This window comes from Schistocerca cancellata, chromosome 1, assembly GCF_023864275.1.
Source record: "Schistocerca cancellata isolate TAMUIC-IGC-003103 chromosome 1, iqSchCanc2.1, whole genome shotgun sequence".
Classification (NCBI taxonomy): Eukaryota; Metazoa; Arthropoda; class Insecta; order Orthoptera; family Acrididae; genus Schistocerca; species Schistocerca cancellata.
This window is the reverse complement of record NC_064626.1, coordinates 1093238447-1093265073: the sequence shown is the minus strand read 5'-3', so window position 1 is coordinate 1093265073 and position 26627 is coordinate 1093238447. Positions and strand designations below refer to the sequence as shown.

The 26627-nt window shown below is 42.6% G+C and overlaps 1 protein-coding gene across 2 annotated transcripts in view; it reads left to right on the top strand.

Moving 5' to 3' along the window:
* The window catches only part of LOC126091487 (skin secretory protein xP2-like), a 586258-nt gene that overhangs the window by 140737 nt on the left and 418894 nt on the right, over nucleotides 1–26627 (top strand). For both annotated transcript variants that reach the window (XM_049907069.1, XM_049907065.1), the window contains exon 2: nucleotides 16724–16833. The gene's annotated coding sequence lies outside the window, so the exon portion shown is untranslated. The remainder of the gene's footprint in view (nucleotides 1–16723; nucleotides 16834–26627) is intronic.

Here is a 26627-nt window from a genome sequence, read left to right as displayed (position 1 = left end):
GATGTCTGGAAATGAGAGAGATGGAGTGACCAGTTTCGCTGTACCCTGTGGCATTCCAATGGACGATGTTGAGTTTGGTTGTCGTCGCGTTTAGTGCCAACAGTAAAGTACAGAGGAGGTATTACATCATGAGGTGTTTTCCGTAATTATGGTGTGGTCCTCTCATAGCGCTTAGGAAAACGCTAAGGATACGAATACATTTTACAGCACTGTGTATTGCGTACAGAAAAATAGTTCTGAGACGATAATTCTATCAGCCTGACAATACATCCTGTCACAACGCAGCGTCTGTGAGGCAGTGGTTTTTGGACAACAACATTCCTGGAATGGACTGATCTTCACAGAGTCCCAATCTGAACCCAATGAAACCCCTTTGGGATGAGTTAAAACGTCGACATCTTTCTTGCCCGCAGCGTCGAACGTCACTGTGTCCTCCAGTTTCGGTTCTTGAGGAAGAATGGTCTGCCATACCTTCATATACACTTCGCTGAACCTATTCCTAGCGAAGTTCAAGCCGTCACAAAGGCGAAGGGCGGACACAGTCCATATTAATTTCCGCTAAATGTTGCGCAAATACTTAAGACATAATAGTGTTTATTGACTTTTTATACATGGGTCCGCAGCCTGTCCACCTTATTTCAAGAACAATATATTCCTCTTATGGCTGTAGAAGTTTCTGTTCTCCTATTTGTAGCGATATAGTGTTTCCGTCCAGCTATTAGAACACATTAAAGCAAAGCACGTGGGGTTTGTGTGTTGGGTTTTCTGTGCTAGGTATGGCTGTACCATAAGCGCCTAGCGATGCCACTCATAGACCAAATACACCACAAATTCTAGGAAAGGAGCCCTCTGGATGTGAGACCGTCGACGCGGCCACCAAGGACATCTAACGGCCTCCTCTGGCTATAGCTCCGCGCCAAATACTGTCTCAGTAAATCGGACACCAGAGACGATTAGAGTAATACAACGATAATTAAAGCTAAAGTTCGTACGAGAGAAATAGTAGCTTAAGATAGAGCCTAGTCTGGCTGAGCCGATAAACCAGGATTTAATGTAATTAAATATTAAAAAATAACAGAAAAAGTAGACAGAGAGGGAAACCACCCCTGTGATTAGCTGGCGCTTCTTAAAAAGTTCTGGTCTAGCAGAGTGTGCCATCTGGCCAGGATATTCTCTCTGGAAGACGTGGTGAAATTCACCACAAGCGGAGAATTGCTGACTTCGACTTCTCATGCATGCTTAGCGCACTGAAGACGACGGGATAGTATGTAATATGTGAGTGCAGCCTTTCTCGGCGAATTCGTATATGAAGTCTTCACGGGTTGTCAGCCGAGTAGCGTCGTCGTCTCGTTGCAACGTTCGATGGAATGCGTCTCCATCATCGTCAGGCGAAGTGTCGGGATATCGTCGGTCGCGGGCTGATATCTCCATAGAAATACTCTTACACAACAACCTAATCATCCGCGACAGTGGCTACCATCTCGCCACAGCCTGGGAGCCTGCAGTCAGGAAAATCAGAGAAGAACCTACCGTTCCACCAAGGGCCACGGACGGAGCAGACAGAGACGGACGCCGGGCCACGAACCCCGCACACACGTCCCCCCAGCACCGGCCGCGGGCGCGTGATTGTCCGGCAGCGGGAAGCGGAGAGCAGTCCAGCAGAGGTATCAGCCCGCGACCGACGATATCCCGACACTTCGCCTGAAGATTATGCAGACGCATTCCATCGAAACGCTGCTACGAGACGACGACGCTACTCGGCTGACAACCCGTGAAGACATCATATATGGGATAATATGTCGTCTGGCTGGTTTGTACCGACGTTAAAACTGATTTCCGCCGCTATACTAAACACACATCCTTGTTCATGTACAATTGTGAGATTTTTTGTGAATGGAATTACTATGAATCAACTATTTAAACCAGCAGCGTAGTAATCGTATTGAGAGTTGCAATACTATGCCGATCCTTTTCTTAAAGGCGTTGGTAATGTACGAGTAGATATAATGAACTTTAATGATTGTAACTGGAGCACTCACATTCCTTGTGATCAGATCATGATACGAATTTTAATCTAGTAGTCATATTTTCGGTGGTTTCCTCTTGTTGCATGTCAGTTGTTCCGTACAGGAGCAAACCCAAAACACGCAGAACCCTTTCTCATCCAAGGGTTGTTCGTTTATGCAGAGTAATCCGAGACTATTCGTTCAAATCAATACAGGAGGTAAATAACATTAAAACAACCAATTTCGATTCGAAACGTATCGTTCCCGAAGCCAGCTTGTAATGTTAGGGAACATTTTGTTAGTATTTTAAATGTATTCGCAGTTGTACGTCTTCAACCATGCATCTACAACCTGCAAACGTACATTCATTATGTATATGCATGCATGTCCAAAAGAACTTTGCATCGTATTCAGAATAACACTGGTACTGCAGTATCGTATTTATCCGCCGACACCGGGCAAGCGACTTTCACCCGTACTGTAATACGCATAACGGATGAATAATGCAGGTTGTAGAACCACGATTGACGACATATGGAAGTTCAGGCCTGGCCGTGAGTCGTGGACGGATAGCCAAATGGTAAGGTGTTCGCTCGTGATAGGCGGGAAATCCGGGTTCAAGTCCCAGTCCGGCACAAATTTTCATTGTCGTCATTCTGTTCTACAGCTGATAGTTGTCCATATTTAATAACGGCTGTAGTCGTCGCAATGCTTGTTCCTTTGAACATGCATGCACGTCCAAAAGAACTTCGCATCGTATTCAGAATAACATAGGAAATGCAGTATCGCATTTTGTTGGTGGTGCTGACGTAAGCTGTTGTTGGTGCCGCTGACTGGGAATATGTAGTGACATTCAAATATCCACAGTTCGCATGTTCGGGCACATGTGAATCCACGAGTAGGGGACTTCGTGCTAATAAACTGTACTCTCTCCGGTAGGTTGATTGGACCATACCTTCTTCCATTCCGCCTCAACGGATGGCGATATCGCATCTTCGTGGAAAATGCGTTGCGAGAACTGCTGGAGGATGTGCCTCTAAATGTTAGACAAAGGATGTACATCCGGTACGATGGGGCGCGAGCTCATTTCAGCGTTACGGTAAGGAATCATCAGAGAGCCATCTTCGGAAATCGATGGATCGGCCGAGGTGACCCTGTGGCCTGGCCACACGGGTCACCTGACGTCACGTGTCTGAATTTATTCCTCTGGGAGCTTATGAAGCAGCTGGTGTACGAACCCTTTGTGAAAACAAAAGACGACCTCGTTCTAGTATTGCCGTCGCTGCTGGTGCCATCACGGACATGCCAGGATCTTCCAACGGACGTGACAGTCGATGGTCCAACGATGTACTGCGTGCATACACGCCAATGGTCGTGCATTCGAGCAGTTCCTGTGAATGCTACTGCTTTTTTAATTAGCGTGCAAGAACTGCCTTCTGGGTAAATCTTCCCTAGCATCAGAAATTGCCGTTAGGGATACATGTACAATAACTAAATGTATTGTTTTGATGCACTTTATCTCCTGTATTGATCTGAACGAATAGTTTCGGAACACCCTGTATATTGCAATTTCGACGTTACTCCGATGTCAAGCATAAATGATTTGTGCCATGTGTCGGCACAGATATAAGTAACGGTACCCGTGTAGGCTTGCGTCCCACATTACGGCACTGGAACCAGCAGCTGTGAGCACTTTCTGCAGTGCTTCTTGCAGCCACCCGTTGTTATGAAGAACGGCGAGCATATATACCACGTTCACGAGCCTTTTGGTCCTCAATGACGCCTTCCTCTGGCAGTCGTCGAGAATAGTTTGTATGGGATAGCGGTTCTGCTCCATCGACTACGTACCAGCAAATAGCAAAAATTGGTGCATATTGTTGACTTCAGACATCCTTGGCCTTGGCATACCATCTCCATGTCGAACCCGCGGGTATAACTTGTTGCCACATTCTACGAAACGACAGCGACACTATAATTTAACAAACTGAACAATACTGCCTGAACTGAGATCGACGTTTTGAAGTTGATGATTCTCTTGACTCCTCAGGGCTTGATATTAAACGTGGTTCTGAATGAAAAGAAGGTAAGCGCTTTCGGCAACTGACGCAACACAGAAAATCATTGAAAAAATTGGTCATTCGGTGATAAGATAATAGGAAATTAAAAGAGAGAGAGAGAGAGAGAGAGAGAGAGAGAGAGAGAGAGAGAGACCGACCGACCAACCAACCGCCCGCTATGTTCACTTCGCAGTACCCTCTGGTCAACAACGCTATCATTTCCGCTTCCTAGTCGTTGCTCGGCGTTACCGTCAGTGGTCACGTATAAAGTGCTGGTTAGTGCGTAGTGCCGTTATGTGCGCACTGAAGGCGATGGTCATGCGCTGTTAATCACGCAACAGACTCTGCTTACAAGCTGAGGAATCATATATTCTTCTTTCCGGATGCTCATGGAGTCTGATTTTAGCCATCATAAAATGTATCAAGCGTACCCTCTTAAACAATATACATGCTGCTAGGGTAGATTTATATTCGTGTGAATAGATGTTAAACATGGTCATCTAACTACGTCGACAGGTCCCCGTTATGCAGATGAGTGAACCTCTCATTCTGCAGCCACCAGTACGCAGTAATGAAATTCTCAGACAGATCAAGAGCTGTGTGTGCGCGCGCGCGCCTGAGAAACGAACCCGCTCACTTGGCTTCCATAGGCAACTTTGTTATGAATTGCGCTATTCAGTAGGCACCATGGTCTCAAAAGGGACTTCGTTGTGCTGGTGCTTAAATTTTCTTCCAGAAATGCTAGCCCGTAAGGTATAAAGGACAGTGTCTGTGGAGTTCGGAAAGCTGTAAGGAAGTACAGGCACCATGGTTATTTGAATTGTAGCATTGGGTGGAAACCTCAATTGCTGAAAGCGTTTCCGCGTAATACCGAGATACCGGAACGGTTTCTATATCGACTGACGCTTTTAAGTTCGTGGAGCTTACTCTTCCTTCCTCTTTTTAACATGTTTTTAATTGTCGCTTTCCTGTCTGTCCCTCTGTTCGATACAAAGATTGCAATCGATTTTAAAGTAACTGCTCGATTAGATAGAGACTTCAAACTTTCAATTTAGCTCGCAGATGGATGACACTGCAATATTAAGTCGCTTTTTTGTCTTGTGTGTGGTGAAGGGTACGAAGGGTACTTTGTTTACCACTGCTATTTTCCCCTTTTCCTGCTTCAGTCTCGAGTGTGTCTCAGTAAGGATGATTGCTGGTAAGGCTCCGCCTGATGTCCTTCCTCTCTAATTTTTATTTTCACGATCTTTCGTGAGAAATGCTTAGTAGGTAACAATATATTGCTTAACTCTGGTGATGAGAAACTGATATAAACCTGAAATTTACCACATGTCTCTGTTGTAATCTCAACAAAATGGTTGAAGCGGATTGAAAATTTCACACACGCAAGACTGAAAAGCAGAAAATATTCATTTCTACATCTACATGGATACTCTGCAAATTACATTTAAGTGTCTGGCAGAGGGTTCATCGAACCACCTTCACAATTCTCTATTATTCCAATCACGTATAGCGCGCGGAAATAATGAACACCTATATCTTTCCGTACGAGCTCTGATTTCCCCTATTTTATCTTGGTGATCATTCCTTCCTATGTAGGTCGCATTCGGAGGAGAAAGTTGGTGATTGGAATTTCGTGAGAAGATTCCGTCGCAACGAAAAACACCTTTCTTTTAATGATGTCCGGCCCATATCCTGTATCATCTGTGACACTCTCTCCCATATTTCGCGATAATACAAAACGTGCTGCTCTTCTTTGAACTTTTTCGATGTACTCCGTCAGTCCTACCTGGTAAGGATCCCACACCGCGCAGCAGTGTTCTAAACGAGGACGGACAAGCGTACTGTAGGCAGTCTCCTTAGTAGATCTGTTACGTTTTCTAAGTTTCCTTCCAATAAAACGCAGTCTTTGTTTAGCCTTCCCCACAACATTTTCTATGTGTTCCTTCCAATTTAAGTTGTTCGTAAGTGTAATACGTAGATATTTAGTTGAATTTACCTCTTTTAAATTGGACTGACTTACCGTGTAACCGAAGTTTAACGAATTCCTTTTAGCACTCATGTGGATGAACTCACACTTTCCGTTATTTAGGGTCAACTGCCAATCTTCGCACCATTAAGATATCTTTTCTAAATCGTTTTGCAATTTGTTTTGATCTTATGATGATTTTATTAGTCGATAAACGACAGCGTTATCCGCAAACAATCTGACGACTGTTCAGATTCTCCCAAATCGTTTATATAGATAAGGAACAGCAAAGGGCCTATAATAGTACCTTGGGGAACGCCAGAAATCACTTCTGTTTTACTCGATGACTTTCCGTCACTTACTACGAACTGTGATCTCCCTGACAGGAAATTACAAATCCAGTCACATAAATGAGACGGTATTCCATAAGCACGCAATTCCACTATATTCCGTAAGTACGCAATTCCACAACGAGCCGCTTGGAAATCCAGAAATACGGAATCGATCTGAAATCCCTTGTCAATAGCACTCAACACTTCATGTGAATAGAGATAGTTGTGTTTCACAGAGACGATGTTTCCTAAACCCATGTTGACTGTGTGTCAATAGACCGTTTTCTTAGAGATAATTCATAATGTTTGAACAAAATATATGTTCCAAAATCATGCTGCATATCGACGTTAACGATATGGGCCTGTAATTTAGTGGATTACTCCTACTACCTTTCTTGAATATTGGTGTGACCTGTGCAACTTTCCAGTCTTTGGCTAGGGATCTTTCGTCGACCGAACAGTTGTTTATGATTCTTACGTATGGAGCTAATGCATCAGCATACTCCGAAAGGAACCTGTCTGTACCAGAAGACTTGCTTTTATTAAGTGATTTAAGTTGCTTCACTACTCCGAGGATATTTACTTCTACGTTACCCATGTTCGCAGGTGTTCTTGATTCGAATTCTGGAATATTTACTTCGTCTTCTTTTGTGAAGGCATTTCGGGTTGCTGTGTTCAGTAACTCTGCTTTGGAAGTCCTGTCTTCGATAGTATCTCCATTGCTGTCGCTCAGAGAAGGCATTGATTATTTGTTTAAAAAGCTTTTTAATATAACACATTTGTATAACGAACTAAATATTACAAAATAATTTCTCCTGGCCCCTTATATATTCCTAACTCTACACAGATAGTCGTAGTAATTTGTGCAGGTGAATTTTTATTAGCCAAGAAAATACTCGTAAATTTTAAAACGATCAACTTGGAACGCATGCAACAGATAATACACACATCAAAAAAGATTTTCCATCACTTCGGTTCCGAGATTTCCGGAACCTGTACAGAAAATTGGAATAGAAATCAACATCAACATAAACATCATTTTCGCCCCTTTTATTCCTTATGAAAACCACACATTGAGTGTTGTACCACCATACAGCGAGAACTTCAGAGGTGGTGGTCCAGATTGCTGTACACACCGGTACCTCTAATACCCAGCAGCACGCCCTCTTGCATTGATGCATGCCTGTATTCGTAGTGGCGTACTATCCACAAGTTCATCAAGGCACTGTTGGTCCAGATTGTCCCACTCCTCAGCGGCGATTCGGCGTATATCCCTCAGAGTGGTTGGTGGGTCACGTCGTCCCTAAACAGCCCTTTTCAATCTATCTTAGGTATGTCCGATAGGGTTCGTGTCTGGAGAACATGCAGGTCGCTCTAGTCAAGCGATGTCGTTATCTTGAAGGAAGTCATTCACAAGATGTGCACGATGGGGGTGCGAATTGTCGTCAATGAAGACGAATGCCTCGCTAATATGCTGCCGTTATGGTTGCACTATCTGTTGGAGGTTGGCATTCACGTGTCGTACTGCCGTTACAGCGCCTTCGATGACCATCAGCGGCGTACTTCGGTCCCACATAATGCCACCCTAAAACAGCAGGAAATCTCTAGCTTGCTTCACTCGCTGGACAGTGTGTCTAAGGCGTCCAGTCTGACCGGGTTACCTCCAAACACATCTCCGACGATTGTCTGATTGGAGCATATTCGACACTCATCGGTAAAGAGAACGTGATGCCAATCCTGAGCGGTCCATTCGGCATGTTATTGGGCCCATCTGTACCGCGCTGCACGGTGTCGTGGTTGCAAAGATGCACCCTGCCATGGACGTCGGGAGTGAAGCTGTGCATCATGCAGCCTACTGCGCACAGATTGAGTCCTAACACGACGTCCTGTGGCTGCACGAAACGCATTATTCAACATGGTGGCGTTGCTGTCAGGCTTCCTCCGATCCATAGCCGGCCGAGGTGGCCGAGCGGTTCTATGTGCTTCAGTCTGGAACCGCCCGACAGCTACGGCCGCAGGTTCGAATCCTGCCTCGGGCATGGATGTGTGTGATGTTCTTAGGTTAGTTAGGTTCAGTTAGTTCTAAGTTCTAGGGAACTGATGACGTCAGATGTTAAGTCCCATAGTACTCAGAGACATTTTTGAACCGAGCCATAATCTGTAGGTAGCGGTCATCCACTGCAGTAGTAGCCCTTGGGCGGCCTGAGTGAGGCATGTCATCGACAGTTCCTGTCTCTCTGTATCTCCTCCATGCCCGAACAACAGCGCTTTGGTTCACTCCGAGACACTTGGGCACTTCCCTTGTTGAGAGCCCTTCCTGGCACAAAGTAACAAAGCGGACGCGATCGAACCGCGGTACTGACCGTCTAGGCGTGACTGAACTACAGACAACACGAGCCGTGTACCTCCTTCCTGGTGGAATGACTGAAACTGATCGGCTGCCGGACCCCCTCCGTCTAATAGGCGCTGCTCATTCATGGTTGTTTACATCTTTGGGCGGGCTAGTGACCTCTAAACAGTCAAAGGGACTGTGTCTGTGATACAATATCCACAATCAACTCCTGTCTTCATGAGTTCTGGGAACCGGTATTATGCAAAACACTTTTTGATGTGTGTAAGGAGTGTGGAGAGTAGCTGTTGTTGAGAAAAATCACAGAAAAATTAATATAGTTTGCAATGCAATAAAATTGTTATTGACTTAGGTGAAGTACTCATACATCAATTATCTATTGCGTGCGATCCATTATTTTCGTTTTAAGTTTTACAGGTATTCTCGTAGCTATTAAACATTCACAGTCACAAATGTTCAGTGCTATCTGTATTGTGTGAGTAATCAATGTGGGACTAGGAGAAATTCTTTTATACTTATTGGTCCATTTTAAAAAGTGTTACATTAAAAAGTTGAGACAGCAGAGCTCACCACTGCCGTCAAACTAAGCAACTTTAAAGCGGCTAGACTCATATGGAGGTAGCGAATGGGCGAGTCAGGTAGCGAATGGGCGAGTCGACTACCGCTTTCTGGACGATAGAGTCAGGTGTGTACATAATGACTCGTAATCTGTGGGATGTGCCCTACGTCACCAGCTTGGCTGCCTTGCCAAGCGCGAGCCAGCCTCAGTAGCGACCGCGGCATCAGGCGACTGTCAGAGCCAGCATTGCTACCCATCGTTCATTGAGTTCCTGAAGAAGTGCTAAACTGCATAACGTACATCCAACTATAGGGATATGTGTGAAAGGCTTTCTTGCACTGCAGACAGCGTTGGTTTACTGGCGCGATCATTCATCATCATATCGCCCATGAGTGGTAATTCATTGATCCGTTTCTCGTGAGGGTTCTTCGAGTAGCCAGCACATCTGAATTTCGGACTCAGGTAGACGTCATCGAGACTGTCGTTTCTTCTAGGACACACAAAGAAGTGTTTGGTTTGATGTGCAAGAATACCACCGCAGTACGTATCTGCTTCACTACATTCAGATTTCCTCATGCAGTTTTATTTTGCTGCTGAGTATAGTTAACCACATCTTTATGCCATTGCAGTTCTTATATGACCTAAATGTCATTCATTTGTGAAGCTCCTTTCACGGTGCTGCAAATTCCGTAATTTGTTGCTAAAATCGAGAATAATGTTTCGCAGAACAGAAGAGAGTTTTGAGAAAGTAATCTAGTGCATCTCTCCATATAAAATAGTAAGTTGTGATGAATCAGTTGTTACAGCAAATGTGTGTTCCCCCTACTGGGATGCTGTGTCTTAAAAAACACTCCACGCAATATTTACAAACGCTATTTCGTGTCAAAACTTACTTGAGCGGTCAATTACAAGTAAGAATAGTGGAAAAGTTTAGCAGCCATCATTTTTCCATGAATTTACGATTGAAAGCGGGTCAGAGAGAGAGAGAGAGAGAGAGAGAGAGAGAGAGAGAGAGAGAGAGAGACATTGCGAAGTACTTCAGTGTTTGTCCACGGGCTGGGGAGCAGTTACGTCGCTGAGTTACCGTGAGAGCAGACTACAGGTTAAGTCGACGGCTAATGACAGATACATTCGCAGGCGCTAACAAATTGTCTAGACTGAGTGCAAACACCGTGGGTGCCATCAATCATGCAATATCCGCACGAGTTGTTTGCAAAAGTCTTGTTGAATGTGGAAGCTCTTTCAAGAGGTCATTAATGCGTGTCTACGGACCAGCTATTGCGAAGACAGTGTTCTGCCATGCTCGTAACTGTACCAACATTCCTATATGTCGTCGCTCATGGCTATTAGTCGACGGCTTTTCTGAGCTGTTCGAACTAAACAAAATAAATGACTATTCGAGTAAATAAAACGTAAAAAATCTGTCCCAAATACAATACTTTTTCCAAAGGGTGTTAGTTTTTCATGCCATAAGAGAGCATGATACTTATATTCCAGTTACTGTAATCTGACGTAGCTGATTGCGTGAAGCAGAAATGTTATCAATTACGTTTACGTGTTTTATATTTTTCCTATTTTGGCTGGTCCACTAAACTGGTTGGAAAGACGGATAGATGCAAGTAAGCTGCGCAGGTTGCATAATCAACGCCTCTGGGGTGAGCATGTTGGGAACCGCCACATTCACCAGCGGCGGAACATAAGTGTGCTTCTTTGTCCAGAAGACTTTGCTATTAATTACATGAAACGTATTCGCAATTGCGAATATGGACCACCACCAGCTGTACAATGGAATGACGACTACGAAAATTTGTGCCGGACCGGAAACCCATGCCGGATTTACCGGTTATCGCGAGCAGTTGCCGTATCATTTGGCTATCCGAGCACGAAAGGTGTCGGCGGATAAGTATGATATTGCAGTGCCTTTGTTATTCCGAATTACGATGTAATGCTTCTTTGGACATCACTGCAATATCCTATCGCACTGCTATTAACCGTTGTCAGGATGCGCTCCGCAGCAATGAGAAGAGTGTTCGGCTCATGTACTGAGAAAGAAGACAGAGATCTGGTCTTTCTGCTGCGTTACTGTTTCTTCTGTTTGCAGCACCAAGCACAAATACTCAGAAATAAATCAGTAATATGCAGTCTACAAGTCACATCTAAGGAATCCAAGGATCTATTAAATACTAATCTTTTTAGATCACTCTTGGCACTGGCACATTGTCAGGACAATTTGTTACAACTTAACTTTGGACTTATTTGACTTTTGAGACGTCACTTATTTTGACCGAGCGGTTCTTGGCGCTTCAGTCTGGAACCGCGCGACCGCTACGTTCTCTGATTCGAATCCTGCCTCGGGCATGGATGTGTGTGATGTCCTTAGGTTAGTTAGGTTTAAGTAGTTCTAAGTTATAGGGAACTGATAGTTCTCAGAGCCATTTGAACAATTTTTTAACTTATTTTGACAGCACTTGTTTAAAGAAAACCAGAATAAAGCCAAAACGGCATACAAGTTAAAACAGTGCTTGTCTCTTGGACCACTCTGTTTTCAGTAATGATGCCGTATGCGTAATTACAAGCAAACTGCAGTGACAATGCTGTACGGAGAATAGCTACAATTCGTGAAACTGTAATAATAATTTATGATGATGATGGTTATTATTATTATTATTATTATTATTATTATTATTATAACAATAATAAGTCATTGCAACGAGGAGATAATGGCAGCATACATTGAAAGAGGAAGGAATAGACGATAGGTCCACAACGTGTGGGGATCATTAGGAGACGGTGTCACCGTTTGTATCTTGATGTAAAACATTGCAACATACGGAATTTTTTTTTAAAAAAAAGCGTGATGAGGTGGCCATAATAAGCCACGACAAGTACCTGACTGCAGAATCAGTTACTGAAAGACTTCTCTGCATAGTAGTGGAACGATCCTATCACTGTTGCTGAAAACGAAAAGTAAAAAATTTTCTGGAATCGCAACACCATAATCAGTGAAACTACACACTGTAATTGACTTGACGAAAGTGGTGAATAAGCTGACCAAGTCACTCAGCGCCCAAAATGTGCAAACCACCTGTAATGAGAAGGTGGCCGAATGCAGGGTTCTGACAGATGAGGTAGAACCCATATTGAAACAGAAATATGTGGATGTCGTCTCTGAGCTAATATCGAACGCAGGACTTATCTGAAAACTGTTTGTTGAGAGCCCACGGGACCTAAAACCTACAACCTGCGCTCTGTTGGCAACTGCAGAGGGCACTTGAATTGAGCAGTTGAAAGATACTCTCTGAGTACTTTAACAACATAGTTAACTTAATAATAACTTGTTATTTAAACTGTTATTATATAGATACCATGTACTAAAGTGTGAGTCAACAATTTTTTTAATTATTATTATTATTTTATCTATCTTCTGGGAAGATTAGACATTGAGCTTAACGGATATTATGTCACTACAAAATGATATTAAAGAAATCTCGCACAATATTTTCCTTTTTTATTTTCTGTATAATTACCGTTTTCAGCGTGTTGTATTTCTATAGTTCTTCAAATCCTGCTACAGTTATTGTGCGATACGTAATTACGTCAGTACTATTTTCTCATAACGAGAACCAAAGCGGAGTCCAAAATGCGCAGAAATTACGTGGCTCGAGCAAATTGAAAAGGCAGATGAGTAGCTTTAGAGCGTTAGTCATTCTCTGTGTTCTGAGCCCCCGCACACATTCACCTCTTGCGCAGCGAGCTGTTGAAACAGGCAGCGACGAACAAAAGGCTGCGAGCATTTCTCGCGACCATTGCGCACTAAAGCCGTAAAAAAGCGCTTTGCAAAAGTCTTCGTATTATACTGGCGCGTGGAAGTGCCTGGCTGACATGTGCACACACACACACACACACACACACACACACACAGTACCAGCATGGGAAGAACCGCGGTGAGGTGGGCATCTCTCCAGTGTGCACGGGGTTAACCTTAACTTCTTCCAGGTGGCTGTTTATCGACCACGTGCTTCACGTTGTACTCATTTGAATTCGTCGTTTTTACTCAGTTAACCTAATGGTGATGAATGAGAAATATGCGACTTGCAAGTCGATAGAACACATTCAAACCATCCTGGGTGGTTCCCACGGCGTAATCCTGTACTGAAAGTTCTAGCAACCTGAATCATCGTCCCTCTACGACTAGTTTATTGATTGAAACTATCCCGTGATTCCCGTTTTGCCAAATTGCAACATCATTGTCAGTTAATATGTGCGCCTGTGCAGAACAACAGTAGAGTAAAACTGGATAATAATTAATACCAACAAAATAACCACAGAAAGTGAAAACAGATGCAACAATCGCGACTAACCATCGCTGACACGTGTGTGTGATAAAGATAGTTGTTTCAATGGGTCACACATAGTTTATCAGATGTTCAAAACAGATGGTACACACGACACATACTGTTCCTGTATAAAACTATAGTATCAACAAATTTATTAGTCATTCCATGAAAAATGAAGGTTCTGTTACATCTGTAATGCATTCAGTTCCTTTGTTTAATGGAAAATCAACACAGGTGGCATCATCAAGCCTTCACTGTTTATAGTGTCATATTTAGGTCTGTTTTTTTTTATTTACATACTTCAATGGAAATTATTCATATTTCAAGTCCGTAACCATGGAATGAGCCTTATGTAGAAACTGAGAAATATGTGGCGCATTTGATGTGTTTTTAACGTCTTACCTTCTCTCGCATTGGATATTTTGGGCGTTTGCGCCCTTCGCCAGCCTAAAATCGATTGCAGTTACTTCAGATGAAAACTGCTTTGTAAAAAATAAACTACAATTTTACGTGATAAAAGTTGGATCTGGAGTAACATAACACACACTTTCGGACAACGTAAAATTGCTCGAAGTTATCCGTCCGTTTCAATATCGGTCTTCATACCTGTATTTACTTTATCAGTTGCCCTGCCCGTGGTCCAGGTTTTTGAATTTGGTTTCCCTTTTACGAATTATCCCCGCTTTGCTGACGTATTGTATATCGGACGAAATAGATTTCGTGGACGATATCTGCCATGAACTATCCCACTGGGCCGGACGTGAGAGCACTGCTAGTATTGATTTTCACATACACTAATTTGACAGCAAATTAACTTGACGCCGATAAACACTTTCATTTAAAAGACGAAATATTGATTGTTGTTGATGAAAACAGCGATAAAGATTCATCGATAACTATCGTAATACTTCGACTAAACAAAATACAATTTGAGTAACGTAATCCTGTGATCAAACGGTATCGCTTGATTTACTTCACAATAACATTGCTTGTTTTTTTTTTATTTTGGCATTTTTCTGGTGATTTTTGTTTGTCTAGGCCTCTTTCACCCCAGTTCATTACACTGGTGTGCAATACGTAAGGACGAAAGTAGCTTATGCATGATTTGTCACTGCCAAATAATCACAGCTCGATGAAACGTGAATAATACGTACAAAGAACTGTTACAATATGGTACAGAAGGTAATTGAAAGAAATACATAAATGGACAAATAGAAATGACACTTTATTAAAAAAACAATTACATGCCATTCATGGTGGTTCTCTGGACATTAGAGAAGGCGGGATATGATTCTTAATAGGGTATGTGGTCACCAGTCACGGCAGTGGATGCTCTGCAACGTAGTGACGTGCTGAACGTACCCTTCTATGGCGAGAGGTGGAACACGTAACGCTCCCAAAAACACTGTCGAACACGATCGTTTTGGTGGTCCTGGTGGTCTGCCGTGGGGAACCATAATGTTGCGTGAGTGTGCTGACCTCAAAATATTTTAACACATTACACTTACCTGCAACGTTATCGCGACACTGTACTCATTGCCCGTGTGCGTGTTTTCAGAGGTGCATTCGGCCCTGACTTCATTTTCGTAAACAAAAATCCGCTATCGCATAGAACAGAGCAGGTGGAGCAGCTCTTGGAACGAGAAGATATTCGGTGAGTGGACTGGTCTGTCCGTTCCCCGACTTAAATCCCATCAGGCACGTGTGATATTCGTTGAGATGTACAGCAGCACCTCCATGTGCACCAATGACTATTCAGCAGTTGTCAACCGCACTGGTGGAGAAATGAAATGCTCTACTGCAAGAACTCATCAGGCTTGTAGCCAGTATGGTAGCACGTTGTAGAGAATGCAGTGCCGTTTGTGGTGATCACACAACATATTAAAAACCATGTCCCGCCTTTCGTAATGTCCAAGGGACCAACATGAGTCATGGTGACTTTAGTGAAATTTCTCCACGTCCCAGTGCGTACTTCTTTCAGTTACCTTCTGTACCATACTGTAGCAGTTGTTTCTGTGCACGGTCCAAATTTCAGCGAGCTATGTTGCTTGGCAGAGGCACATCAAGCAAAAATTACTTTCATCTTAAATTTCGCACGCCAGTATATTATAAACACCATCTGCATGCGAAAGTCAACGGCCTTGCCGCAGTGGTAACACCGGTTCCCGTCCCGCTGTCTGGCTGGGCTATCACTTGGATGGGTGACCATCCGGTCTGCCGAGCGCTGTAGGGAAGCGGGGTGCACTCAGCCCTTGTGAGGCAAACTGAGAAGCTACTTGGTTGAGAAGTAGCGGCTTCGGTCTCGAAAACTGACATATGGCCGGGAGAGCGGTGTGCATGCCCCTCCCTATCCGCATCCAGTGACGCCTGTGATCTGAGGATGACACGGCGGCCGGTCGGTACCTTTGCGCCTTCATGGCCTGTTCGGGAGGAGGTTCTGCATGCGAACAAAACAGGCAAATTGTGAGGGACTCCGAACGTCATTTAGATACACTGAATTATACATCTAACTGGCCATCAGCTTAAATTAAAATAGTATGAAAGTTAATTTTGATTCATAAGATGCGTAAAGTTCTGGCGCAGGCTTTTTTGACGCCATGAGAACTGAGTATGGTTGTCACTTTGAACAGATACCATAAGCTAATCCCGTTGCTGCTATGAGCTATAAATTCTTTGCGTCAAAAGAAAGCTAAATATTCATTACCGACCGTTGTTTACTTGTCCCAAAGTCCTTGGAAAAATATCGTTTATAATTTGTATAATTTCGTCCATAAAGTTATTTGGACACAGCATAATTGGGCTAAACGAATGAAATTGAGAGATATTAAAGTTGCGGTTAGTCTAAACAAAATAAATCTCATGAATGTTATTAACTATTTCGTGGATTTAAAACATTTTGCTTTGGTTGATGTATTCGCTGCGTCGATCATGCTGAAATTGCAAGCTTCTGTATGAAGCATGAATCAGTGTTCAAGTATGAGAACTGTACCTCAGACTAAGAGAGAGGAGCGTCTAGATTTATGCTTCCATAGCTGTAACTTATGATGAATATTTCTCCCATTCCTGTTTATATATTTGCTGTATTAGAGAAAATATAATGTCTCATTTTTCAGGGCCCTTCCGAAGATTGATTTGCAATGAGGCATCAATCAAAAGTTCATTGAAATGCTGAATAGCCATCCGCTGAATTCCGAGAAGAAACATAACGTATCCATTAACGTAGGTAAGTGGCACTTTGAAGAATTCATAAATGCAGTAATAAGATTATAGCAATGTTCGGAACCAAGTGGAAAGCATAGTCAGCAACATTTACGAACAGCAGTAAACATTTTCTGGCTACACATGCGCTTCCGAACACTGGATGAGGATTTGAAACGCTCTCCTCCCGAATGCAAGGCAAGAGTCTGATCGCTGCGCTACCTCGCTCGGTGCAGTTGTAATCTGAGGACGGCGTTAGAATCGGAAGAGCGGATAGTAAATAAATAAAAGTTGCAGTAAGACGTCGTCAAAGAAAGTTTGTTTTTTCAAATCTCGACACAGAGTTTCTTTTCAAAGAACATAATTATTTTCCTTCAGATTTCAGTTTATACAGAAATACTCTTTTCTTCTTGCTGAAATTATAATACAGTGTTACAAACGTTCGAATTTAGGTGTATAGTCCTAAAGTATTGTACTGAAACCAAATGGTAGTTAATAATATTATAATGAGGGAAAAGTCACTTTAATTCCACAGGAGATACTTTATCGGTACGTCTTTTAAATACAAAAATTAATTCAAAGATATTTAGACATATTAATGTATTAGAAATGAGGATGTGCAGTAATAAGAGGGAAATTACAGCGAGGATATCTCAAGTCAAACCAGTTTCAAACAACATTAACTGCATGTAATGGTCAGAGAAAATCTTGAAGTTAGAGCGAGAATGCTCCTGCCCTTCCGATGACTGAACTGACTCAATTCATAATACAAGTCATTGCTAAATGTGGAAAAAGCGATAAGTGGTAGCAGATACTGTAGTATCGACCGAGTATTGATCGTTTTGGTGGTCCAGGTGTTATATTATAGGATATTCGGCGAATGAACTGGCCTGTCCTGTTCCCCCGACTTCAGTCCCATCGGGCACGTGAGTGGTGTGTTGGAGAGACGTATTTCCGCGCTCCAATTGCACCAACGTCCATCCAACAGCTGTTGACGAGCTGGTGGAGGAATGGAATTCCCCACCACAAGAACTCCTTACCAACCTTGTGACCAACAAGGGAGCGCATTGCAGTGTATGCATAACCGTCCATGGTGCTGACACACACACACACAAACACACACACACACACACACACACACACACTATTATTAAGAACCATGTCCGTCGTTTGTAATGTGCAGGGGAGCGTCATGAATCGCGGTGACTTCAGTGTAGTTACTGCCTCTGAATAAAAGAGTCACATGCGAAAGTTACTTTCGTCATTAAGTTTAGCACACCATTGTACCATAAACACCATTTGCTTGCGAATAGAATAGGCAAATTGTAAGGGATCCCGAACGTCATTTAGGTATATTGCATTACACGTCTAATTGGACATCAGATTACATTTAAAAAACTAATTTGATTCATAAGATGCATATAATTCTGACGCAGGCTTGTCTGACACCATGAGAGCCTCCGAGAATCAATTATTCGCAGTTTATTACCCTGTGGCATGGCGAGAGGACAGGAGGTAGGAGACATGGACAGCGACACAGATAAATCGATGAAGCGGTTCTTTTTCCCTTCCTTTTTCTCCCCCAGTCTTTTTGCTTCCTTGATGCGACCCGACCCTAATTCATCTCCTGAGCCAAGATCTTCACCACAGTCTGCCGGCCGAAGTGGTCGAGCGGTTCTAGACGCTATAGTCTGGAACATCCTGCCTCGGGCATGGATCTGTGTGATGTCCTTAGGTTAGTTAGATTTAAGTAGTTCTAAATTCTAGGGCACTGATGACCTCAGAAGTTAAGTCCCATAATGCTCAAAGCCATTTGAACATCTTCACCACAGAGTAGTTTTTGCATCCTACTCCAATTATTTGTTAGATCTTTCTACAGCAAAACATCTCAAACAGTTCCATTCGCTTCTTTTCCTGTTTTCCCACAGTCCTTGATTGACTGCCATACAATCTTCTGCACCAAACGAATATTCTCAGAAATTCATTCCTCAGACTTGTTCGATACTAGTGTATTTCTTTTGCCCAAGAATGGTCTTTGCCTGTACTAATCTGCTTTCAAGTCTTTTTGGTTCGTCCGTAGCAGAAGGTACCTGAATTCCTTCACTTTGGTTTTTAATTTTGAAGTTAAGTTTATAGGTAGTCCCATTTCTGCTACTCTTCATTACTTTCGTTTTTCTTCGGTTTACTCTGTCTCTAGTGTTTGCTCATTATGAAGTTCATTCCATTCAACAGGTCCTGCAGTTCTTCCTCATTTTCACTGAGGATAGCAATGTCATCAGCGACTCTACCTAGTGACGTTCTTTCACCCTGAATTTACAGTCGTATTGCTGAACCTTTCTTTTATTTCGGTCACTGATTCTTAGAGGTCTGCAACGGGCTCCGCTGAGTCTCTCGAAGGCAGATGAGGAGCTGCTTGAATAAAGAAGCGACAGGTTTCAGCTATTAGCAATAACGACTGGAGGGATTGGCGACTTGCTGGTCACACGTCCCACGATCGCAAATATCTCCTCTCATTGCCTTGTAGGCAGCTGTCAGGCAGTCGGAACAGGCCCAACGCCTAATCCGTGAATGGCGTTTACGTTTATGTTTTGTTTCTTCGATGTGCAGATTGTACAGTAGATGGGAAAGACTGTACCCTCGTCTCACACCTAGACGAGACTCTAGTGGAAGACGTACAAGTAAACTGACCTTGAAAAATTAGAGGAGCGTAGAGTGAAACGGGGGAAGGAATGACAGCGGCAACCACAACAAAAAAAGAAAGAAAGAAAGAAAAAGAAGACGAAGAACAGCGAATACTGCTCTGAACAACGGATTAATAATAGAAGGAAAGAAATATGAGATGTTCGTATAAGCCACTTATAGTATATCTGATATCAGTACCACATAGGCGCGCCGTAAAAGGAAATCGGATAAAAACTGTGTGTACCAGGGGTTGTCCCAGTGAGAATGCGGGATCGATCAAATAGTGAACAGTTGCGAACGTTAATTGCTGTTACAGGACTGTAATTTTCGGCAAAAAATAACGCGGTTAGACAAACATTGCGTAGTCCATATATGAATGTTATTGGTTGACCGTGCCTATATACGGAACTGAGATATGGATACTGAGGAAAGAGGAAGAAAGAAGAATGGAAGCATTTGAGATATGGATTCAGAGGGGCATGGAAAGGATAAATTGGATAGAGAAAGAGAGAAATGAGGTGTTGAGATGAGTGGGGGGAAGAGGGAGAAATTTTAAAGGCAATCAGAAGAAGGAAACACAGTTGGCTTGGACATTGGATGAAAAGAGTGTAAGGACAGAAAACAATTATGATGAAACGAAGTGGGTAGCAAATTACAGGACTGCAGGGAGAGCTACATGTAGGGTAGAATACATGGTGATGATTAATATTATCATTATCATGATAATAATCTTTGAAAATTAACCAAAATTTAGCAATAGTTGTGCAAAGCTGAAAGACAACGGAAAGAAAGAAAAGAGAAATTATGAAAATGAAAGATATGTATGTATTGTGCTGTACACAAGTTGTGTGTGTCATGTTCTCCAGTACTATTTGATACTGGCAGTTACATTCCAACAGGCACCGGTCGAATACTCATTCGTCGTCCGTCTGCCTGTACTATGTAGGGCCATTGGCTCTGTGCTAAGCATACGTATGAGCTGAGCGCGCGTATTAACAATGAGCAAAACATACGAAAATATACTGCGAAAGAACAGCCAGCTCGAACCCCCTGTCGGCTGTTCAGGTAAGACGAGAATGTATGGTAAAGTGTCCGAGAAACGCCGAATGAAACTGCAACAAAACAGAAGAGAGGAAAAAGATGGAGGGAGAAAGAAGTGAGATGGTCTTTCACAGCGTTTCGCGTTTTCTGCTTAAGAATGAAATGAAGAAATACGTCGCATTATGTCGGTGGCCGAGTATTAGATGTGCACAGCAATTAGCTTTTGTGTGGTACCCACATACGCAGCTCATTAATGAAGCTGTGACGGTACACGAAGCCGGCAGAATAGAAAGACGTTACTTGGCAGGTACAGCACGGGCGATGTACGGGAGACGGAGTGCTGTCGGTTTGGTTTGGCTCGGCGAGGGAACCGGTTTGACCGCGGCGATTAGGAGTGGAGGGAGTGCGTGGTCGGTCGCGGCGCCCGTTTTCCGGCACGGAGCGCCTCCACTGCTTCATCACAGGCAGGCGGCGTGGGTGTGGGAGGGCCGAGAGCCGAGAGCCGGCCGTGTTGTTGCAGCGGCAGTGCCTGCCTGCCTGCCTGAGGTCAAGATCGGCCGGCCGCTCCTTTGTTTTCCGCGCTCTCGCTTTCTCCTCGCCGTGTCGCGGCGGGCCGTCCCGTGAGTCACTGCAGTTGTCGGCAGAGGGAAGGGCAGGCGGCGCATGGCTGGGGGAGGACCATAGGAGAGAGGCTTCTACATTCCATCCCGTCTAAATCATCCGAAAACCAACAAAGCGACTTTCCTCCATCAAAGTAATGTTAATTCTGAAAAAAATTGTGCAATTTTCAAATACATGTAACATTATCTACATCTACATTTTTACTCCGCAAGCCACCCAACGGTGTGTGGCTGATGGCACTTTACGTGCCACTGTCATTACCTCCCTTTCCTGTTCCAGTCGCGTATGGTTCGCGGGAAGAACGACTGCCGGAAAACCTCCGTGCGCGCTCGAATCTCGCTAATTTTACATTCGTGATCTCCTCGGGAGGTATAAATAGGAGGAAGCAATATATTCGATACCTCATCCAGAAACGCACCATCTCGAAACCTGGACAGCAAGCTACACCGCGATGCAGAGCGCCTCTCTTGGAGAGTCTGCCATTTGAGTTTGCTAAACATCTCCGTAACGCTATCACGCTTACCAAATAACCCTGTGACGAAACGCGCCGCTCTTCTTTGGATCTTCCCTAACTCCTCAGTCAACCCGACCTGGTTCGGATCCCACACTGATGAGCAATACTCAAGTATAGGTCGAACGAGTGTTTTGTAAGCCACCTCCTTTGTTGATGGACTACATTTTATAAGGACTCTCCCAATGAATCTCAACCTGGCATCCGCCTTACCAACAATTAATTTTATATGATCATTCCACTTCAAATAGTTCCGTACGCATACTCCCAGATATTTTACAGAAGGAACTGCTACCAGTGTTTGTTCCGCTATCATATAATCATACAATAAACGATCCTTCTTTCTTTGTATTCGCAATACATTACATTTGTCTATGTTAAGGGTCAGTTGCCACTCCCTGCACCAAGTGCCTATCCGCTGCAGCTCTTCCTGCATTTCGCTGCAATTTTCTAATGCTGCAACTTCTCTGTATACAACAGCATCATCCGCGAAAAGCCGCATGGAACTTCCGACACTATCTACTAGGTCATTTATATATATTGTGAAAAGCAATGATCCCAACACTCCACTGTGGCACGCCAGAGGTTACTTTAACTTCTGTAAACGTCTCTCCATTGATAACAACATGCTGTGTTTTGTTTGCTAAAAACTCTTCAATCCAGCCACACAGCTGGTCTGATATTCCGTAGGCTCTTACTTTGTTGATCAGGCGAAAGTGCGGAACTGTATCGAACGCCTCCTAGAAGTCAAAGAAAATGGCATCTACCTGGGAGCCTATATCTAATATTTTCTGGGTCTCATGAACAAATAAAGCGAGTTGGGTCTGACACGATCGCTGTTTCCGGATTCCATGTTGATTCCTACAGAATAGATTCTGGGTTTCCAGAAATGACATGATACGCGAGCAAAAAACATGTTCTAAAATTCTACAACCGATCGATGTCAGAGATATAGGCCTATAGTTTTGCGCATCTGCTCGACGACCCTTCTTGAAAACTGGAACTACCTATGCTCTTTTCCAATCATTTGGAACCTCCCGTTCCTTTAGAGACTTGCCGTACACGGCTGTTAGAAGAGGGGCAAGTTCTTTCGCGTACTCTGTGTAGAATCGAATTTGTATCACGTCAGGTCCAGTGGACTTTCCTCTGTTGAGTGATTGCAGTTGCTTTTCTATTCCTTTGACACTTATTTCGATGTCAGCCATTTTTTCGTTCATGCGAGGATTTAGAGAAGGAACTGCAGTGCGGTCTTTCTCTGTGAAACAGCTTTGGAAAAAGGTGTCTAGTTTTTCAGATTTACCCGTGTCCTCCTCTGTTTCAATGCCATCATCATCCCAGAGTGTCTGGATATGCTGTTTCGATCCACTTACTGATTTAACGTAAGACCAGAACTTCCTAGGATTTTCTGTCAAGTCGGTACATAGAATTCTACTTTCGAATTCAATGAACGCTTCACGCATATCTCTCCCTACGCTAACTTTGACATCGTTTAACTTCTGTTTGCCTGAGAGGTCTTATACTGTAAAAATCTAAAAAATTGCCAAAACACTTATTGATGACCGTATGACTTTAGAGTAAAAGGAAAAAGAGAAAGGAAAAGAGATATCAAACATTTTTTTCAAATGTAAATTTTATGTAAATCAGGAAATTGATTTTATGCTATAATTAATCTCATTATCAGCTAATAAAATCACCTAAGACAGAATAATTTGGCGCGTTATTATTGACTGTATTAAGCTGCTTAGTCGGGCAGGAAGGTAAGAGACTTTAAAAAGGCAACTGGATAGGTTGAAGTTAGATATCGAAGGAGTCATTGTAGTACGGTAGTAGTAAAAACAGGACTTCTGGTCAGGCGAATATAGGGTTAAAAAATCACATAGCGGTAATGGATGAACAGGTTCAAGATATACGGAACAGGCGAAATGTACTCAGAATTCAGGAAAAATTTAATAATATTGTTTCGAAGAAGGCAGTCGCTGATAGGTGTGAATATACCGTACCTTTAGTTCAGTAAGTCGTGCTTCCTAAATACTGGCAAGAATTATTTGCAGAAGAATAAAAAAAATAGAAGGCGACTTAGGGGATGATCTGTTTGGGTTCCGGAGAAACATAGGGGAACGCGAGGTATAATACTGACCCAACGACTTACCTTACAAAGGATGTCAAAGGAAGACAAACCTGCAAATTTGCTAACGTCGGGTATAAATTGAAATATTAAGAAGTCTTTTATAAAGACCATAGCTGCAGCCTTGAAAGGAAGCGAAACGTGGACGATAAACAGTTCTGACAAGAAGAGAATAGAAGCTTCTCTAATGTGCTGTAGAAGAATGCTGAACATGAGATGAGTAAATTGCGTAACTAATTATGTGGTACTGGAAAGAATTTTGAGGCATAACTTAACTAAAAGAAGGGATCGGTTGATAGGACACGTTCTACGACATCTGGGAATCGTCAGTTTAGTATTGTGTGTGTGTGTGTGTGTGTGTGTGTGTGTGTGTGTGTGTGTGTGTGTTGGGGGTAAAAATTGCAGAGGGGAACCAATAGATGGATCCAGTAAAGAGGTTCAAATGGATGTAGGCTGCAGAAGTTATGTGGAGATGAAGAGGCTTGCACAGGATGCAATGGGATGGAGAGCTGCGTCAAACAAATCTTCGGACTAAAGACTACAACACACCAATATCACTGCACCACATACCAACAATTCACATACAACAGTTGCAATTCTATAATGTAACACACTCTACATACTTACCTTTCGATGAGGATGAAGCGGTCCACATCGTTTCAACAAATAAAACTTGAATCTCACTTTAACTTCCATTTATTCGAGAAATGCACAAGACAAAGAGCCTCGAAAAATCAGTCTTCAAATTGCCATTCTCAGCAGCTCCTGCTATGTATACATTTATAGATTTATGATGGTACCGTACTTTTAATTATTAATACAGTAATTTTACATAGTTTTTCACGTTATTAATTATTTAACTTCGTCCTTCATAATCAATATTACCACAGTGACTTCTAAAAATTGTATCTCTGCCTTGGTAAATGGTTATTTTTGGTCACATCAAAATTCGGTATTGATGCACACTTTTTCCACCAGTATTGGGCCTCAACATTCCCCCCACATTTGTACCACGAACTCTGCTGGAGGCACTTTTAGTGAGGTGTCTTAATGTCTGTGGAGATATGACAGCTCATCTTCCTCAAGAGCGGAACTCAGAGAAAGTAATGATGTTGGACGTTGCTGTCAGGAGCGAAGTCGTTCCGACTCATCCCGAAGGTGTTCCATAGGGTTCCGGCCGAGGCTCTGTCTGGGTAGGCCGGACCGTTTAAGTTGTTACTGTCCACAAACTATTGCCTTAAAGATACTGCTTCTACAGGGTGAACTTTCATTAAACACAATCAGAAAATTGTTTTCGTTATTTTAAAGTTCACATAATACAAGTAAATAAACATAGTTAATGGTAATGTATGTGAGCTAAATTACTGCACAGTTTAAGAGAAATATGAAAATAAATTAGCTGTTTAGGGTGTTAGTATGTACAGAAGTCTTATTAGACAGCTAGTTAAAGATCTATAGTATTATTTTATGAAAGCAAGTAGTAAACATACCTCATAAAAACTACAGTCGAGGAAAATGCTCTGTTACATTCATATGGTGATCATTGAATTGCCAGTACTATCCAAGTTATAGTATGTTTCTGAGGTCCAGTTGTATCACATAAAACATAGTGAGACAAAATTTGAAACCGAGTTAGGTGGCGCAGTAGTTAGCACATTGGTCTCACATTCAGGAGGGCGACGGTTCAACCCCGCATCCTGATATAGGTTTTCCGTGATTTACCTAAATCTCTTCACGCAAATACCGGAATGGTTCCTTTGAAAGGGCACGGCCGATTTCCTTCCCTATCCTTCCCTCATCCTATGGGACCGATGACCTCGCTGTTTGGTTCCCTCCCCCAAGTCAACCAACCAACCAACAAACAAATATTTGAAGTTTAAACTATTGTAGCTTCACAAAAGTTATAAGTATATAGCTAGTGCCTTACTTGAATACTTAATGAAAAGTTATGAAAGTAAATACAACATCTTTCGGTTTATTATACTATTAAAATTAAAACACAATCACATAAGGTTCCCACGCTTTAAGTCATTATAACCAATGTTAACAATGTACAGAGTTCATACTTTTTGACATTTTTAGAACTTATTTCCAAAAGCAAATTTATCTTCTTTGAACGTATTATGATAGTTAGACCTCACAATTAAAAGAAAACACATTTTTTTTTTAGCTTTGTAAGCGGAATAGAGGAATGGGAAGGAAAGTGCGAGTGGGAAACTAGCGACTTCCAGCCATACAGGGCACTGTGGAAATAAAATGGCAAAAATTTTTGGCTGGACCGGAACTCGAACCCGGATTTACCGCTTCTACTGAAATATAGGTGGAACATTTAATGATAAGTACAATCTTACGTCTGCTGGATGTACTTGAACTGCACTGTCCCTAATTTGGAGAAGACTAAAAGTCAGGTAGTACGCCAAGTGTTGTGTGACGGCAAATTTAGTGTGTGTGGGGTTTTTGGATTCAGACTGCCTACATTAGAGCTAGGTCACGGTCTAGGCACATTGTAAAGTATTTTCGTAGTTACCTAGTTAGTTGTTGTGGTTGAGCAAAGATGGATTAAAATACCTCTTGTGTGTTTCTTTATCTCAAAACTAATGACAGATAACTCCTTAAAATTGTTTTCCTTTCGAAATTTCATCTCGACTTATTTACAGAGCGGCGATCATGTTCTAAAATAGAGTGAGAACAAATGCTTCACTAGGAGAGACACTCAACTTCGGTTAGATAATTACTGACAAGAAACAAGAAAGCTTATTTTATTATTCATTGAGGAAAGTACTGAGAAAATGCTGAATGTGAATTGTCGACCGTAGACAGAATTATAGCAGATAATGAC